Source organism: Pipistrellus kuhlii, unplaced genomic scaffold (assembly GCF_014108245.1).
Source record: "Pipistrellus kuhlii isolate mPipKuh1 unplaced genomic scaffold, mPipKuh1.p scaffold_m20_p_2, whole genome shotgun sequence".
NCBI classification, from domain to species: Eukaryota; Metazoa; Chordata; class Mammalia; order Chiroptera; family Vespertilionidae; genus Pipistrellus; species Pipistrellus kuhlii.
The window spans coordinates 48,832,910-48,849,191 of NW_023425515.1; the positions used below are offsets into that span (position 1 = coordinate 48,832,910).

Genomic DNA, 16,282 nt, shown 5'->3' on the forward strand with positions numbered 1-16,282 from the left:
TCCAGAACTTCAGCTGATTCTCACTATCGTGGGCACCATTGCTGGCATCCTCATCCTTGGCTTGGTGATTACAGTTATCATCCTGAGGTATGGAATGGAAGTGTCCCTGTCCTGGGGCACAGCGCCACTTGCATCACACTCTGGTTTGCAAAACACACACAGCCTTTCCCAGGCAAGAGCAGGGACAGACATGGGTGAGGCTTCCCTAAAACCATGGGGTGTTTTTTCTTACCTTCTGATTACATAAGGTCTACATGATCATTGCAGGAAGTCTGGAAAACAGAGAAGGGTGTAAAGGAGCAGAATAAAACCACCCGCAAAACCCAACACTCATTTATTCTACAAGTAATTAGATACCCTAAATACCCTTCTTTAATAGGGAGAGAGAATGCTATTAACCATTCCATTCTTGTTTGTTTGGTTTTTGTGTTTTTGGTTAATCCTCACCTGAGGATATTTTTCTTTCATTGATTTTTTTAGGGAGAGCTAAAGGGAGAGGGAGAGACAGAGAGAAACATGTTGTGAGAGAGGCACATCGACTGGTTGTCTTCTGCTTCACCCCAACCAGAGCCAGGGAACCTGCAACCAATAAACATGCCCTTGACTGGAATCAAACTTGAGACCCTTCAGTCTGAGAGCTGACACTCTAGCCACTGAGCCAAACTGGTGAGGGCCATCCAGTCCATTCTAAATGTGCCAAGTGGTGAGCCACTTAAACAGGAAACAATCTACTTTTTAAAAAGAACATTTAGCTCATACCTTACATTTTGGCAAAGAATTTTTGCACTCTAGCGTGTGAGGATACATAGATTCATAGGTTCCTAGAATATTTTGTTTTTTTTCCCTTTTTTAAAATTTCACTTTGATATTACCTCTTCCCCAGAGACCATTATAAGGACAAAAAGCTGGGAACTGGGACTGGATCCATCCCTTTTCCAGGCAGAGAGCCGGAACATTCCCAACACGGCCCACAGCTGTCTCTTCCTTTCTTAAGAGAAGACCAGCTCTCTGTGCTGGGCCTCCAGGGCCCACTGGGGCTGCTGTGGAACCTTGTGGCCCAGGACAGCCATGCCCCCTTCTTCCTGTGTGCTCTTCACTCAGCCTCAGATTCCTGGTTCTTGGGAACACAGCACAGGGGGTACTTCCTGGCCATTTTGAAGGGAAGGCAGCCTCTCCTCAGGCCCCTGAGACAGGAGTTGTCAGAGGGCAGGAGCTGTATCGTGGGCTGGGCTGGCCTTTAGGGTCCAGAGTGAGTGGGTCTTCCCTTAGGACATTCTCAGTGTTGGAGGAAGAGTGACTGTCACCCTGGGAGGGCCCTGTGGGCGTCATGGATGCAGCTCTCTGTAAATCCTACTTCTGTTGTCTAGGGCAATGGTGGGCAAACCTCGGCTCGAGAGTCACGGTTTGTCGCTCTGTTGACTAATGAGTTTGCAAACTCGTTAGTCAACAGAGCGGCAAACAGTGGCTCACAAGCCGAGGTTTGCCGACCACTGGTCTAGGGCACAGCAGGGACAGGTCTTGTGGCCCGAGGGACAGAAGGAAGAATAGGGTCACGATCAGGGTGAATTGGGGCAGATGCCTCCTCCACCTGCAAGCACTTCACTGGCTTGAAATGCTTATCCCCGAGAGGCCAATACGGAAAGGTAGTAAGACCTGTATGCCTTGAACTTGTTTCCTTCTCTGAGGTGCTTCTATAGACATAGACTTTGCTTGAATGGAAAAATGTATCACAAACCATCTTTCCTCTTTGACTTCTATTATTATTTCCATAAATAATTCAAAAGGACACTTAAGAATACTAACTTTAGCAAAATCTACATGGCTTGGTGGAATTAGATGGTAATGTCGGATCCGTGTTAGCCCTCTGGTTTTGATGGTCAAGCGAATCTTATGAGGAGACAGTCCTTAGACTTCCTATTGACTCTACACGGAAATATTATAGGTAATAGGACATCAGATCTGCGACTTATGCCTAAATGGTTCAGAAATGTTAACAAGTGGGGAATCTGGGCGGTGATGTATGAGAACTCTGCAATATCTATATATTGGTAATTCACATGTAAATTTTAAAATATTTGCAAATTTTAAAACATTAAAAAAAAAGAGTATTGGCATTAACATTTGCTTTCAGGAACTTTCTGCTATTGTCAGATCCTAATTCCCGTTACTAATTACAGATCAAAGAAGACTAAGAGTTTTGAAGACCAGAATCTGATTGAGGATGAATTTCAGAGTCATAGAATGACAACAACAGGCTTCACAAATCTCGGAGCCGAAGGGAGCATCTTCCCTAAAGTCCGAGCCACCCTCAAGGAGGACGGCCCCTCGCAGAACCCCTACTTGCACTCGCAGAATCCCTATGTACAGAGAAGCATGCCCCTCCCCGACTACTAGGTGAGTTCCTGGGCTTGGTTTGGTCTTCCTGAGTATAAGGTCCCAGAGCAGAGTAGGGATTTGGCTGTTATATGTTCACCAAGCTCTTGCTGCATCAAGGTCCTTTTTTTTTTTTTTTTTTTTTTTTTATCAAAAGAAAAAGAGCAGAAGAAGCTCTCTGCTGTTGTAAACAGCCACCATTTGGTCCCTAATACTGACCATCTTTGTGACTTTACCTACATCCCTTAATTCCTTCACCAACTATTTCCTCAACAACAAAATAACAATAATAATAATATTAATAATAATAATATTAATATTAATAATAATAAGCAATTTAGATTCCCTTAAGGTCCCTTGAAATTGCAAGCTTCTGTGGTTATGACCGCTGTGGTTTTGTGGGGGTATTACAATTCCCAGGCTGTTTAAGGACCCAGGACACAGGCCAGGCCTGAGGAGGACTGTTGGAGGTAAACATGGTTCTGTGGCTCCTTTCCAATTAGACCATGTGACCCCCCGCTTCCTGCCCCCACCTGACTTCAAGGCAACCTGTCCACTTTCAGGGCATGGGACCAGCTCAACCAACTGAGCTGATCACTTTCTAAAGAGAAAAGTCGAGTTCGGCTGGTGGTCCTGTATTTCCAAGGGAAGGTCTGTCAAGGAGAATGAATGGCTTGTACTCATTGGATTTGTAGCTGGTATTGCTCAGTGTAATTGATCCAAAGCAAATGCTGAAAGAAGGAAGCCTGTAAGAGGCGATTCTCATGGAGAGAGTGACCAAGGGACTGAGATGGACAGAGGAGAGATGGTGAAGGAGGAGGACTCGGGAGTGAGGGAGGGGAGGGCAGAGAAGAGCCAGAAAAATGAAGGCAAGGAAAAAAATTATACTTTTCTTTTTGCTAAAAAAGAATGGCAAGGGGAGCAAGGGAAAGAAGAAAGGGTTAGGGTGAGGCATTCCCAGAGGAGTAGATAAATAGAGGATAAAGGAGGAGGATCCAGAGGGGGTGGAGGGGCTGAGGTGGGCAGGCATAGGCTCCGAGGTCTCTGTGGGGACATTTCACCTCTGCAGCTGCCCAGGGGAGCACACTGCCCTTTGAGGATCTAAGCATGCTGGGGAAACGTGCATTTTATTTTGAAATCCTGTGATTTATGTTGTGCATCAACTTTCCTTACCAAGGAAATCCAAGTGTTTAATGTGATGACTTGAACCATAGGCACCATATTGGGTCAGATGCGGGCTAGCCAGCAATAGCCACAAACAGATGTCCTTGGGGAGTGCCTGTTGGCCCCACCTAAGGTGAACCCAAAACACCAAACTCATTAGAGACCTCCTCTCCTCCTTATCAGTGGAGCCCTCACTTTAAGTATAACCTCTAAAGAGAGTCCTTTCATGGTGGAATAAGTGTGGGATTAAGAGTCACCCAAAGCCTCGCCCTTCCCGTTACTGGTTCTGTGGTCTCAGACAAGTTCATTTGTTTTCTCACCTATGAAATGGGCAAAAAGCATCCTACCTCACAGGACAAAGATCTCACACAGTGACAGGTTCTAGCTTAAAAATATCGATAGTATTCAAAGAATGTTCATCAGAATAATGTTAATAATTTATGCATCTAAATTTCCTCATGTTTCTATTGGGACACTACCTTTCTAAGAGTTTTTCTTTCTCTCTTTTTGTCTAGGAAGGTAAAACAGTTGGAACCATCCAGGGCCCGTAACTCAGTGTCTGAGCTTTTCTTTGACTAAGAGACTGGTGGAGCCGTGAGGAGCAGTGAAGACCTGGCCTGGTATTGTTCTCCCACCTGACATCCAGCCTCTCTGAGTGGAAGTTGGGAATGTTGGCAATGACGACAGCTTGTTTGCTATCTAAGTCCCTATGAAATTAAAGACACTCAGATGCTATTAGCACTTGTAAGACAGTTGATTTTCTTTCATCAGTACAACAGTTAGGGTTTTGTTGTTTGGTATATGTATTTTTTTTTCTGGTGGACAACAATAACCATTTCCAATCTAGAGGAAAGTTCCCAAGATTGTTTACTCCTGAGGAAATGTTGCTCCTGAGTTGATAGCCTGTGGATGAGTGACCCACTTCTGGGAGATGCTCACACAGCAGCTGTGGGGGTGCCGTTGGAAGAGACACCACCTGTAAGGTTCTTCTATCCCTCAGCTGTAGGGATTGCATTGCTCTTGAATTGCCAGTGCCTGTGACATGGCCTCACACCAAGAAGACAGAAAACAGACGTATCTCAGATGTCTGGAGGAGCGATGGAACACCGGACCTTTTTGGTGAATTGGAAGGCTTGGTCTAGCAGTGTCCATCAAGGGGTGCATTGTAGAGTTTTTGAAATGCCAGTAGGTGAGAGCGGCAGGGAGAAAAGTCATGAGCAGGAGCAGGAGGGACAGTTGCAGAAGGAAGCTGGACTGGGAGATGAGTGAGGGCAAGGTGCCCGGGTTGCCTTCGTCCTCAGCTTCCCCTTGTCAGTGAGCAAATGGGCACTTCTTCTAGTCACTATTCAAGGCCCAGAGCCCAGGGAAAGGTGTGAAGACAAAAACCTCAGGGGAAAGAGCATGAAGACACATTGACATTGCAGACATCCTGACTGGCTGATGGTGGGAGAGCTTGTGCTCTGGATCCGGATATCCAGCCTTGTGATGCGGGTTCCAGAGGCCCTTCACCGAGGCCTCCGCCTTCCCTGGCGACAGAGGCCTAGCTGTGGACGCCACACACCCAAGAAGCCACCTCTAGCACGGCCTGTCTTTAATGTCAGCAGCGTCCTTGTGTATGTCTGATGTCTGGTGCCCTTGCAAGTTATTTTTATTTGTTGTTACTATTGTTTCTGGTTGACTGTTCATGTGAAAGCTAACAAATAAAGTGTCTTTGTTAGATGGTGTCCTTCTTTGTGTCCCTTGTGTTGGGAGCTTTTGGTGCTGCACATGCCACTGTCAGTCTCACTTTCAGTAGCAACCATGACACATGGCACGGCAGCCTGACACCTGCTGTCCTCCTCAGGGGCTGTGGGATGACCCAAGGTGTTTTTAAACTGATAGTAGATGCTTTCAGCTGCTTCCTGGTGCACATCCCACTCCCCTCCCATTAGGAAACAGCCAAGCCCTTCCAGTGGGAATGATTGGGGCCTCAGCTCCCAGTGGCGGGCTTTGTTAGCCTGAGCCAATCAGCAGAATCCCATTCCCCCTTGCTACAGTGACTGACTGAAGAGGGAATTACATGGCATAAATGGATGTAATTAGAATGAAGGCCAGACTGGGGCAGGAGGCTTGGAGGAAGAGAAACATAGAGGAGGTGAAGCCTCGAACTGCTCCCATTTTGCTGAGTTGACGAAGAAAGACAGAGCTGAGGAAACCACGGGTATATGGATCCGGAGTATATAACCAGGCCATACTGAGATGGCAGGACGGGGTGAGAGGGCAGGGCAGGGTGAGAGGGCAGGTTAACTGGACCCTAGCCCTAACCCAATCAATCAGGTCAGCCAAGGTAGTGGCACCACCCTCCCTATAAACCCATTGATATGTTAAATTCTTTCTCTTTCTCACCATGCCCTTGCTGGTGTAAGTGGGACTGAGCTCGGACTAGTCTGAAATAAATACAGGCTTTCTGCAATTGTATCCAATTCGGCTCCCTGGTAGTCTTTGGGGTTTATGACACTTGGGCATTACATATGGGGGCTCGTCCGGGATCTCCAAGACTGAGGGACACTGAATCCAGAGAGCCTGTCTGGCTGCCGTAGAAGTATATGAAGGGATCCCCATGGGAAGTGCCTGAAAGGTCTAGCGGACACGTTATTGAAGGCCATGGACCGGAAAGATCAAAAGACGTTTTGATCCTCCTTTAGGAGGGACATAGAATTCCCTCTCAGGACGAGGTAGTCGGCCTGAGGCCGTCGTTTAGTTTTAGGCGCCACTTCCACGGAGTTGGAAAGCTGTTCTTGGGGGCCCCCCGACTATTTCTGTGTTCTTTGTTTGTTTGTATGTTTGTATAAGTAAGGGAAAGGTTTCAGTTTGCTCATGTTTGTAAATTTGCTACAAAAACTTAAATCTGAATGTATTGAATTGTTATAATACTGAAAATGTTGATGTGGGGAGTTCTTCTCCTGGTGGCTGTTGTAATTTTATGTGTTATTTTATGGACTCACTGTATGGATGTTATGGGACAGACTCAGATTACTCCTTTGAGCATTGTGATTAATCATTTTCAGGAAGTAGAGGAAAGAGCTAACGATTTTAGTATGGAGGTCTGGAAGAATGAATGGCAGACTTGTTCAAATGAGTGGCCAGATTTCAATGTCGGATGGCCACCACAGGGAACATTCGATCTCCCTACCATTCACCGGGTTCGGAGTGTCGTCTCTCAACCCAAGACAGGTTACCCCGATCAGCTCCCATACATTATAACATGGTAGGGGCTTGTGGAGAACCCACGCTTTTGGCTTAAGCCCCTCGGAGCCAGAACCTATTTTTGCCTCACAGGGAACGGAGAGGACAGAGAAGAAAATCACCCTGCCATCAGCTCCCCCCTACTCTGTCTTGCAGGGGGGAACTGAAGAAGAATTAATTTTTCCTCCCCCGTATCAGTTCCCTAGGGTGCCAGAAGAGGGACCTGACCCTCCCCCATTAAGGGAAGCAGATGCCACGAGGAGAGCGGGAAGCCCGCCATATACCAGACAAAGAGCCCAGAGGGAACAATCCGCCTTCGCTGCCGACTCCACTGTTAAGACTTTACCCCTGCGAGCCACTGGTCCCCCAGATGACAGGGGCGATCAGCCCCATCACTACTGGCCTTTCGCCACTAGCGACCTTTATAATTGGAAAACTCAAAATCCTGAGTTTTCTAAGAAGCCAGCAGGACTTATTAATCTGTTGGATTCTATCATTTTTACCCATCAGCCAACCTGCGACGACTGCCAGCAGCTCTTGCATGTCCTGTTCACCACCGAGGAGAGGGAGAGAATCCTTAATGAGGCCCGGAAGCTGGTTCCAGGCGTGGATGGGAATCCTACCACCAACCAAGCTCAGATAGTTACCTCTTTTCCTCTGACTAGGCCTGAATGGGATTTCAACACAGCAGAAGGTAAGGAGAGGCTCCGGGTCTACCGCCAGGCTCTAATGGGGGGTCTCCGGGCGGCTGCCAGAAAGCCGACTAATCTGGCTAAGGTAGGGAGCGTACAGCAGGAGAAAGATGAATCTCCAGCAGCCTTTTTAGAGCGGATCATGGAGGCATTCCGCACCTATACCCCCATGAATTCAGAGGCTCCTGAGAGAAAGGCAGCGGTTATTGTAGCCTTTGTAAACCAGTCTGCTGCAGATATTAGGAGAAAATTGCAAAGAATAGATAGACTGGAGAGAAGAGTCTGCAGGACTTGGTGGTGGTGGCTGAAAAGGTGTACAATAACCGGGAGCCCCCTGAAAATAAACAGGCTCACAGGCAGACTCGAGACCTCGCAGGCAGACTCGGATCCTGTGGGCCACCACTACGGACTCCCCTGAGAAGCAGGATCTCTGCCTCCGACATCTTGCAAATGATCGAAAGAAGGGTAAGGAGACCTCCGGGGAAGGGAAGTGGAAACTGCAGAAGGATCAATGTGCGTACTACAAGAAGATAGGGCATTGGGCTCAAGAATGTCCTGAGAGAGGCAGTGGGAAGGGGAGCAAGACAGACGAGTAAAGGTCTTGGGGCTTGATGAACTAAGTGATTAGGGGATTCAGGGTTCTAACCCCCTCCCCGAGCCCATGATAACTCTTAGAATGGAGGGGACCCCTGTTGACTTCCTTGTTGACACCGGAGCACAGCATTCGGCCCTCTGCACTCCACAAGGAAAACTAACTAGTAGCAAAAAGTCCCGGGTGCAAGGGGCAACTGGTATGAACCAGTATTCATGGACTACCCGAAGAACAGTGAATTTAGGGATGGGCAGGGTAACCCACTCCTTCATGGTAATACCAGAATGCCCCTACCCATGGTTAGGACGGGACTTACTGACCAAGATTGGAGCTCAGATAACTTTCAGACAAGGGGGGCCTCAGGTCACCGATGGCGAGGGCCACCCCATCCACGTTCTGACTCTGAGGCCAGAGGATGAGTACCGCCTCCACCAGGAGGCGCTCCCAAGGGGGGATAACATGGATAGTTGGCTACGAGAATTCCCCACAGCCTGGGCAGAGACAGGAGGGATAGGACTAGCTGCTCACAGGACCCCAGTCCTAGTGGAGCTAAAGCCAGGAGAAGGTCTGGTAAGGATCAAACAGTACCCCATGTCTCAGAAGGCCCGGGATGGAATTCAGCTACACATCCAGAGACTACGGAGTCTAGGGTGCTGGTTCCCTGCCAATCTGCCTGGAACACCCCCCTACTGCTGGTCAAGAAGCCTCACACAAATGACTACCAACCGGTGCAAGACCTCCGGGAAGTAAATAAAAGAGTCATGGACATACACGCAACTGTCCCCAATCCATACACTCTCTTGAGCTCCCTGGTGCCCACCAGAATCTGGTATACTGTATTAGATTTAAAGGACGCCTTCTTCAGTCTGCCGCTAGCACCCAGGAGCCAACCCTTGTTTGCCTTCGAGTGGCATGATCCACAGGAGGGCTACAGCGGACAACTCACCTGGACACGACTGCCTCAGGGGTTCAAGAATTCGCCCACCACCTTTAATGAGGCACTACACGAAGACCTGGGTGAGTACAGAAGGGAGCACCCTGGCCTCACCCTCCTACAGTAAGTAGATGACATCCTGATTGCTGCCGACACGGCCGAGGACTGTGAACAAGGAACCCAGGATTTGCTGGTCACCCTGGGGGTCTTAGGGTATCGGGCATCCGTGAAGAAGGCACAGATATGCAGAGAGAGGGTAAGTTATCTGGGGTACATCTTGGAGGGCGGACAGCGGCGATTATCAGATGCCAGAAAAGAAACTGTCCTAAAGATCTCCACACCCACCTCTCAAACAGAAGTGAGAGAATTCTTAGGGTCGGCCGGCTACTGCCGTCTCTGGATTCTGGGTTTTGCTGAGATTGCCAAGCCCCTGTACGAAGTTACCAGAGAGGGGAAGACATTTGAATGGACAGAGAAAGAGGAGACTGCCTTTAATCAGTTGAAAAAGGCCCTCCTACATGCCCTGGCTCTGGGACTGCCAGACATTACAAAGCCCTTTCACCTCTTTGTAGATGAGTGCAAAGGGGTAGCGAAGGGGGTTTTAACTCAAAACTTGGGCCCCTGGAGCCATCCAGTAGCTTACTTGTCTAAGAAACTAGACCCAGTGGCTGCCGGCTGGCCACTGTGTTTGAGGATTATTGTGGCAACAGCACTCCTAGTGAAGGATGCTGACAAGCTAACTCTAGGGCAAGAAATCTGGATTACAACCCCCCATGTGGCTGAGGGAGTTTTAAAACAGCCACCTGATAGATGGATGAGTAATGCACGCATGACTCACTACCCGTGTCTCCTCCTAAATCCTCCCAGAGTGCAGTTCCGCCCCAGTGCAGCCCTCAACCCCGCAACTCTCCTGCCTGACCCCGACCTAGATGCCCCGCTACATGACTGCGCCGAGATCTTGGAACAGGTGAATGGACTCTGGAAGGACCTGATGGACCAGCCCCTCTCAGATGCAGAGGCCACATGGTTCACCGATGGAAGCAGCTTCATGAGAAACGTGCACAGGTACGTGGGTGCGGCAGTAGTAACTGAGACTGACACCTTATGGGCAGAGGCTCTGCCATCTGGAACGTCAGCCCAGTGGGCAGAACTCATCGCTCTGACAAAGGCATTGACACTAGGGGCCGGGAAACGACTCAATGTCTTTACAGATAGCCGCTATGCGTTTGCCACAGCTCACATCCATGGGGCAATCTATCAGGAGAGAGGGCTGTTGACTGCAAAAGGAAAGACTATGAAAAATAAACAAGAAATACTCGACTTGCTAGCTGCCTTATGGCTCCCAGACAACTTAGCCATCATCCACTGCCCAGGACACCAGAAAGCCAACAATCCTGTAGCCAGGGGCAACCAGAAGGCTGATCAGGTGGCCAAAGAAGTAGCCCTCACTGTAGTCCCTGCACTGGCCCTGCAATTGCCAGACCCAGGGAACCCAGTTCTGCCGGATCAGCCTAGATACTCCCAGGAAGAATTAGAGCAAATCAAAAGCCACCCCACGAACAAGGAATTCAGAGGCTGGTGGTATGCTCCAGACAGGAAGCTCTGCTACCAGACCAGCTTGGGATCCCGATATTGAAACACATACACCAATCGACTCACCTAAAGTCCCGGAAACTAAAGGATTTGGTCCGGCATGCTAAGATCAAAATTCACCAACTGGACTCCAGAATAGATCAAATTGTATCAGCCTGTAAAACTTGCCAGCTTACAAATGCAAGGGCCAGGGCAAGTGGAAAAGGAACCCGGCTCAGAGGAACAAAGCCCGGGGTGCACTGGGAGATTGACTTCACTGAGGTAAGGCCGGGAAAGTATGGTTATAAATATCTTCTAGTTTTTGTAGACACCTTTTCTGGATGGGTAGAAGCATACCCAACTAAGCATGAAACAGCCCAGATGGTTGCTAAGAAGCTACTGGAGGACATTCTACCCATGTACGGTTTCCCAGCTGTGATAGGATCAGACAACGGCCCAGCTTTCATCTCACAGGCAGTAGCCAAGGCTATAGGGGCAAATTGGAAATTACATTGTGTGTATAGGCCCCAGAGCTCAGGACAGGTAGAAAGAATGAATAGAACATTAAAAGAGACCCTTTCTAAACTAACCATGGAGACTGGCGGGGACTGGGTGGCTCTCTTTCCCTAAGCTCTTTACCGGGTGAGGAATTCACCCTATACACTAAGCTTCACTCCCTATAAAATTATGTTTGGTAGGCCCCCGCCTATCATTCCCAATCTTAAGGCAGAACTGCTAACTGAATTTGACAACCAAGAAATATCTTTTTCTTTAAGAAGGCTCCAGAGGGAGCATGAGGACATTTGGCCACGCCTACAGGCCATCTACGAGGCTGGACCGATCCCGACGCCCCACCAGTACCGGCCGGGAGACTGGGTCTTTGTCAAAAGACACCGCCAGGAGACGCTTGAACCACATTGGAAAGGACCATACATCGTGATGCTGACTACGCCACCACCCTCAAAATGGACAGCCTTGTGATCTGGGTCCACCACACCCATGTTCGGCCAGCTGATTCTTCTACCATCTGGGAAGACTTCGCCAACCGATGGAGCATCGACCTAGACCGAGACAACCCCCTCAAGCTCAAGTTATGGCGTACTCAACCTGCCTGATACTGGAAATTTTGTTTGCGGCCGCTCTAGCTGCAGGAGTCCCCACAGCCCATACACTGGTCCAGGGGCGGGGGGGTGTAGGGGGGAGACACACGACTCACTTCTGCCTTGGACACTCCCGACCCCACTGTGTAGTCTTGTGTCTCCACTAAACACATCTCGTGGACTCCCCCAAAATGTCAGATCAGGGCACTGGGAAGGAGGAACTTTATGCACCCTTCAGAAGTGCAAACGGTCCCATGATTGATTCTGTTAAGTCTCAAGACAAGGGAATGAGAGGGCAGGGCAGGGTGAGAGGGCAGGGTGGGGCGGGGCCAGCTCCCGGTAACTGGACCCTAGCCCTAACCCAACCAATCAGGTCAGCCAAGGTAGCCTGGCACCACCCTCCCTATAAAACCCATTGATATGTTAAATTCTTTCTCTTTCTTGCCATGCCCTCGCTGGTGTAAGTGGGACTGAGTTCGGACTAGTCCGAAATAAATACAGGCTTTCTGCAATTGCATCCAATTCAGCTCCCTGGTAGTCTTTGGGGTTTATGACACTTGGGCATTACACATACCTAAGGCCACTGGATTCTCCTGTGAGGCCAAGTTGAGAACAGGCGTACCTCGAAGATGTTGTGGGTTCGGTTCCAAACCACTGCATTAAAGCAAGATGTAACCTTTTTGCTGGTGAAGGGTCTTACTTTCAATTTGTAAAAAAAATGCAACATCTATGAAGTGTAATATACTAACGTGAAGAAAAAAAACACGAGGTAAGTCTATTTAGCCTTGTTCACAATTCCTGCTTCACAGTTTCTGAAACTCTTAAGTGTTGAGAGTGAAAAACAAAGACACACGTGTCTTTTGTTATGTTAATGAGGTGACTGTTGGAAAGCACTCACTTAAGGGGCCAAAGGAACCAATCAACTTTCAGTTCCACCCCTAAATCAACTCGCCAATGACCAGTGATTTGATCAATCATCACAAGGTAACTGAAGCTCCCATAAGAACCCACTAGGCTAGGGTTTGGAGAGCGTGGCGGTGGGGGTGGGGGTGGAGGGAGTAAAGATTGAGGGAGTGTAGCATACCTAGAGAACATGTGTCTGCCCCTTCCCACCTACCTTCCCTTTGCACCTCTCCCGTCTGGCTGTTCCTGGGCTAAATCCTTCATTAAACCAGTTGAGAGGGCAGGGAGGAGTTATCCTCCATTCTGTAATTGAACCCTAGCCCTCACCCAACCAATCAGGGATAGCCGGAGCAGTGACATCACCACCGACCGGAGTAAAACCCCTGGACTGTGTGAAATCACTCTCTCTTCCGTCATGCTGCCGGCGTGAGTGGGACAGAGCCCATGCTAGCATGGAAAAGGCTCTTTTGTTTATTGCATCGGACTCGGCTCCCTGGTGGTCCTTGGGGATCACGAAGTCTGGGTGTAACACAGTGATCTAGTAAGTAATGTTTCTCTAAATTCTGTGAGCACTTCTAGCAAATTCATTGAACTCAAGGAGGGGTGGTAGAAACCTCTGATTTGTGGCCAGTTGGTCAGAGCACAGTGGGAAACTGGTGGCTGAAGAGGTTGGAGGTGGGGAGCCGGGCAGTCTTGCAGGCCTGAATCCTTAACCTGTGGAATCCGATGCTAGCTCCAGGTGTATAGTGTCGGAACTGAGTTGAGTTCTTGGACACCCTGCTGGTTTCTGAGAACTGATGATTGGTTTGGGGGAACACCATGGTAGATTTGGGCCTCCAACCCAGTTTACTTGATAAATCTCCAGATTTTTGCGTGTGAGTTTTTTATGTTTGTTTTTAAGTGCAGGGATCTCTCTGACCTTAAAAAGGCATCCTGGGATAACAAGGCAAGAGCAAATATATGCCATTCTGCTGATCTCTGGACTAGACAGAAAGTTCTTTGAGGTCAGCAAGGGGTGAAACCAACTGGGGAAGGGCCACGGCCCTGACAGCCACTGGTCTCAGCACACATTGGAGTCACCTGATGAGATTTAAAAATCCCTGATGCCTGGGCCCAGGTCCCATGCCAGAGCACTTCACTGGTGTAGGGTAGGCCAGAGTGTCCTGACTTTTAAGCTCTCCAGGTGATTCAAATGTACAGAGGCATTTGAGATTGTTAACGGGGGGAAAAAACAAACAATTGAAACATGTAAGGAATTTTTGTGAGTTTATTTGAGCCAAACTGTCGACATATGCCTGGAAGCAGAACCTCAACGGATTGAGATAATGCTCTGGAGAATGGCGGGTTATGTTTCTATATTTATACATTGCAATCAAAGGAAAGGGATGTAGGTGAGTTACATGAAATTCATTGGTGATAGATTAGGGAGGTGGGACAGAGCGAAGCGGAGGGTGGGGGGAACTTCTGGGATAGGGTAAAAGGTTAAATGATGGACATGAGCATCTTTTACAGACATGGATACAGGATAGTCTAATGTATTGTAATTAACAGTTGACAATTAACTTGATAACAATAACAATGAGGGAATGTCTCGAGGCCGTATGTTGTGCCCTGAGGGGTCCAGGGTAAAAAGGAAGTTACAAGTTACCCAGACATCTCATAGATATGTTATCTTAGATGTAGGAAGGCTGTGGGCTCAGTAAAGTAGATCAAAGTTGATCTTTGTCAGGTGAAATATCTGGGACATGACTACTACCTACTATAACCTGTTAGATATTTAATTTTCAAACCATCTTTTGTGGTTATCTTATCGGGTCTAGTAATAATTAATGTCGTTTTTAAACATTCGTTTAAAATCTTGCTTGGCGTTGACTTGTATTGACATAACCTTCAAACACGTGGTATTTACAGAACGTGTGAAGTGCAATTAACAAGTTTTGCTTGAAAAAGTTTGTGTTTGGTTTGGTTTTTGTTGCAAAACTAGGGCTAAGAAGATGGCGGATGAAGAGCATATTCGGCACTGCATGCTTTACGAGTTCCAATTAGGAAGAAAAGCAAGTGAGGCTGCAAAAAACATCTGTAGTGCTCTTGGTCAAGATGCAGTTAGCGCCAGAAAATGCCAGCGTTGGTTTGAGAAATTTTGCGAGGGAAATTTTTCGTTAGATGACAAGAGTGGTGGAGGCCGTGTGTCCAATTTTGATCAAGAAGCTCTTCAAGCTCTTTTGGTGCAAAATCCTCAAATTACCCAACAAGAGCTTGCGACAACTTTAAATTGTTCACAAAAAACAATTTCCAATCAATTGCGTGCACTTGGCAAAGTCCAAAAGTTTGGAAAATGGGTTCCTCATGAGTTGACCGACAACAATCGTAATCAGAGTCACAATTTGCAGTTCACTCCTCTCTCGTCAAAACCGTTTGCTGTTTTTAGAGCAAATTGTTACCGGAGATGAACAATGGGTGCTGTATGTTAATTTGAAAAGGCGGCCTCAATGGTTGGACAAAAATGAGGCTCCGCAGCCCACGCCAAAACCTGACTTGCATGCGAAAAAAGTGATGTTGTGTGTTTGGTGGAATTTTAAAGGAATTCTTCATTATGAACTTTTACCATCTAACCAAACCATTACAAGTGCAGTGTATAGTGCCCAATTGGAAAGGTTAGCCCAAGCTTTAAGAGAAAAAGAACCCGCGCTGATTAATCGGAAGGGCGGAATTCTTCACCACGATAACGCACGACCGCATACTGCAAGAATCACTGCTGAAAAACTGCGCCAGTTGGAATGGGAAGTTCTCCCTCAACCTGCATATTCTCCTGATATTGCCCCTTCCGATTACCATTTGTTTCGTTCTTTGCAAAACTTTCTTCTTGGAAAAAAATTTAATAATGAAGAATGCCTCAAAAATGCATTGACCGAATTTTTTGCATCAAAATCACAAGAATTTTACAACAGAGGGATTAAAATGCTTCCTGAGCGTTGGGCACAAGTAGTAGAAAACAACGGCAACTATATTGTTGATTAAATTTTGTTGTATTGTTTAAATAAATTCGATTTAAAAAAGTATTAGAAAACGACATTAATTATTACTAGACCTAATAGGTCTCTGGGTTTGCAAGACTGCCACGCAGGCCTTCCCTGAGCTTGTCAGGTTAGCATGTGGCTCTTTTCTTTCACAATATAGATTCTTTGAGAGAACATCTCTTTGTGGTCATGAAAGGGATGATCTTGGCCTGTTGCAGATGCTTTGTAAATATTTGTTCAGCGCGTTTAGTCAGCCGACTGGAAGCTGACAGAGGGATTTCTCTACCCCCAGACAGGAAGCTCACGTGGTCGTGTGTGGCTGGTGCACAGATTTGGGGTTGCATCACTTACCTTCTCTCCTCCCTCACCCCTAAACCCATGAGCCTCTGCCAAGCCAGGGCTGCCGCCTTGGCGGGCCAGAGAGCCTGGCCCAGTCATACTGCAGGAGAAGGCCCGCCTCAGGGGACAGCCAGCTCCCCGCCTTCCCCGCCTGTGCCCACTTCTCTGCCCGGCTCTCTGCCTCCTCACCAGTTTGCTTCTTCCCTCTTCGTCCCAGGGATTGGCCTGGATGCCTACTTCCGGCGTGGATGCCTCTTCTTCCAGGGTCTGCCGTTTCAAACAAAAATCTGTCCTCCCCTGGAACAACCATCCACCTCTCTCTCTCTCTCTCTCTCTCTTTAATTAAAAAATATATATTTTATTGATTTTTT

The 16,282-nt window shown here is 47.9% G+C and overlaps 1 long non-coding RNA gene across 1 annotated transcript; it reads left to right on the plus strand.

Moving 5' to 3' along the window:
* Positions 1-1,893: 1,893 nt before the first annotated feature.
* On the plus strand, positions 1,894-4,278 carry LOC118724141. The gene is made up of 2 exons (XR_004989491.2): positions 1,894-2,394; positions 4,053-4,278. It is a non-coding gene; the product is annotated as an uncharacterized LOC118724141 (long non-coding RNA).
* The last annotated feature ends 12,004 nt before the right edge of the window (positions 4,279-16,282 follow it).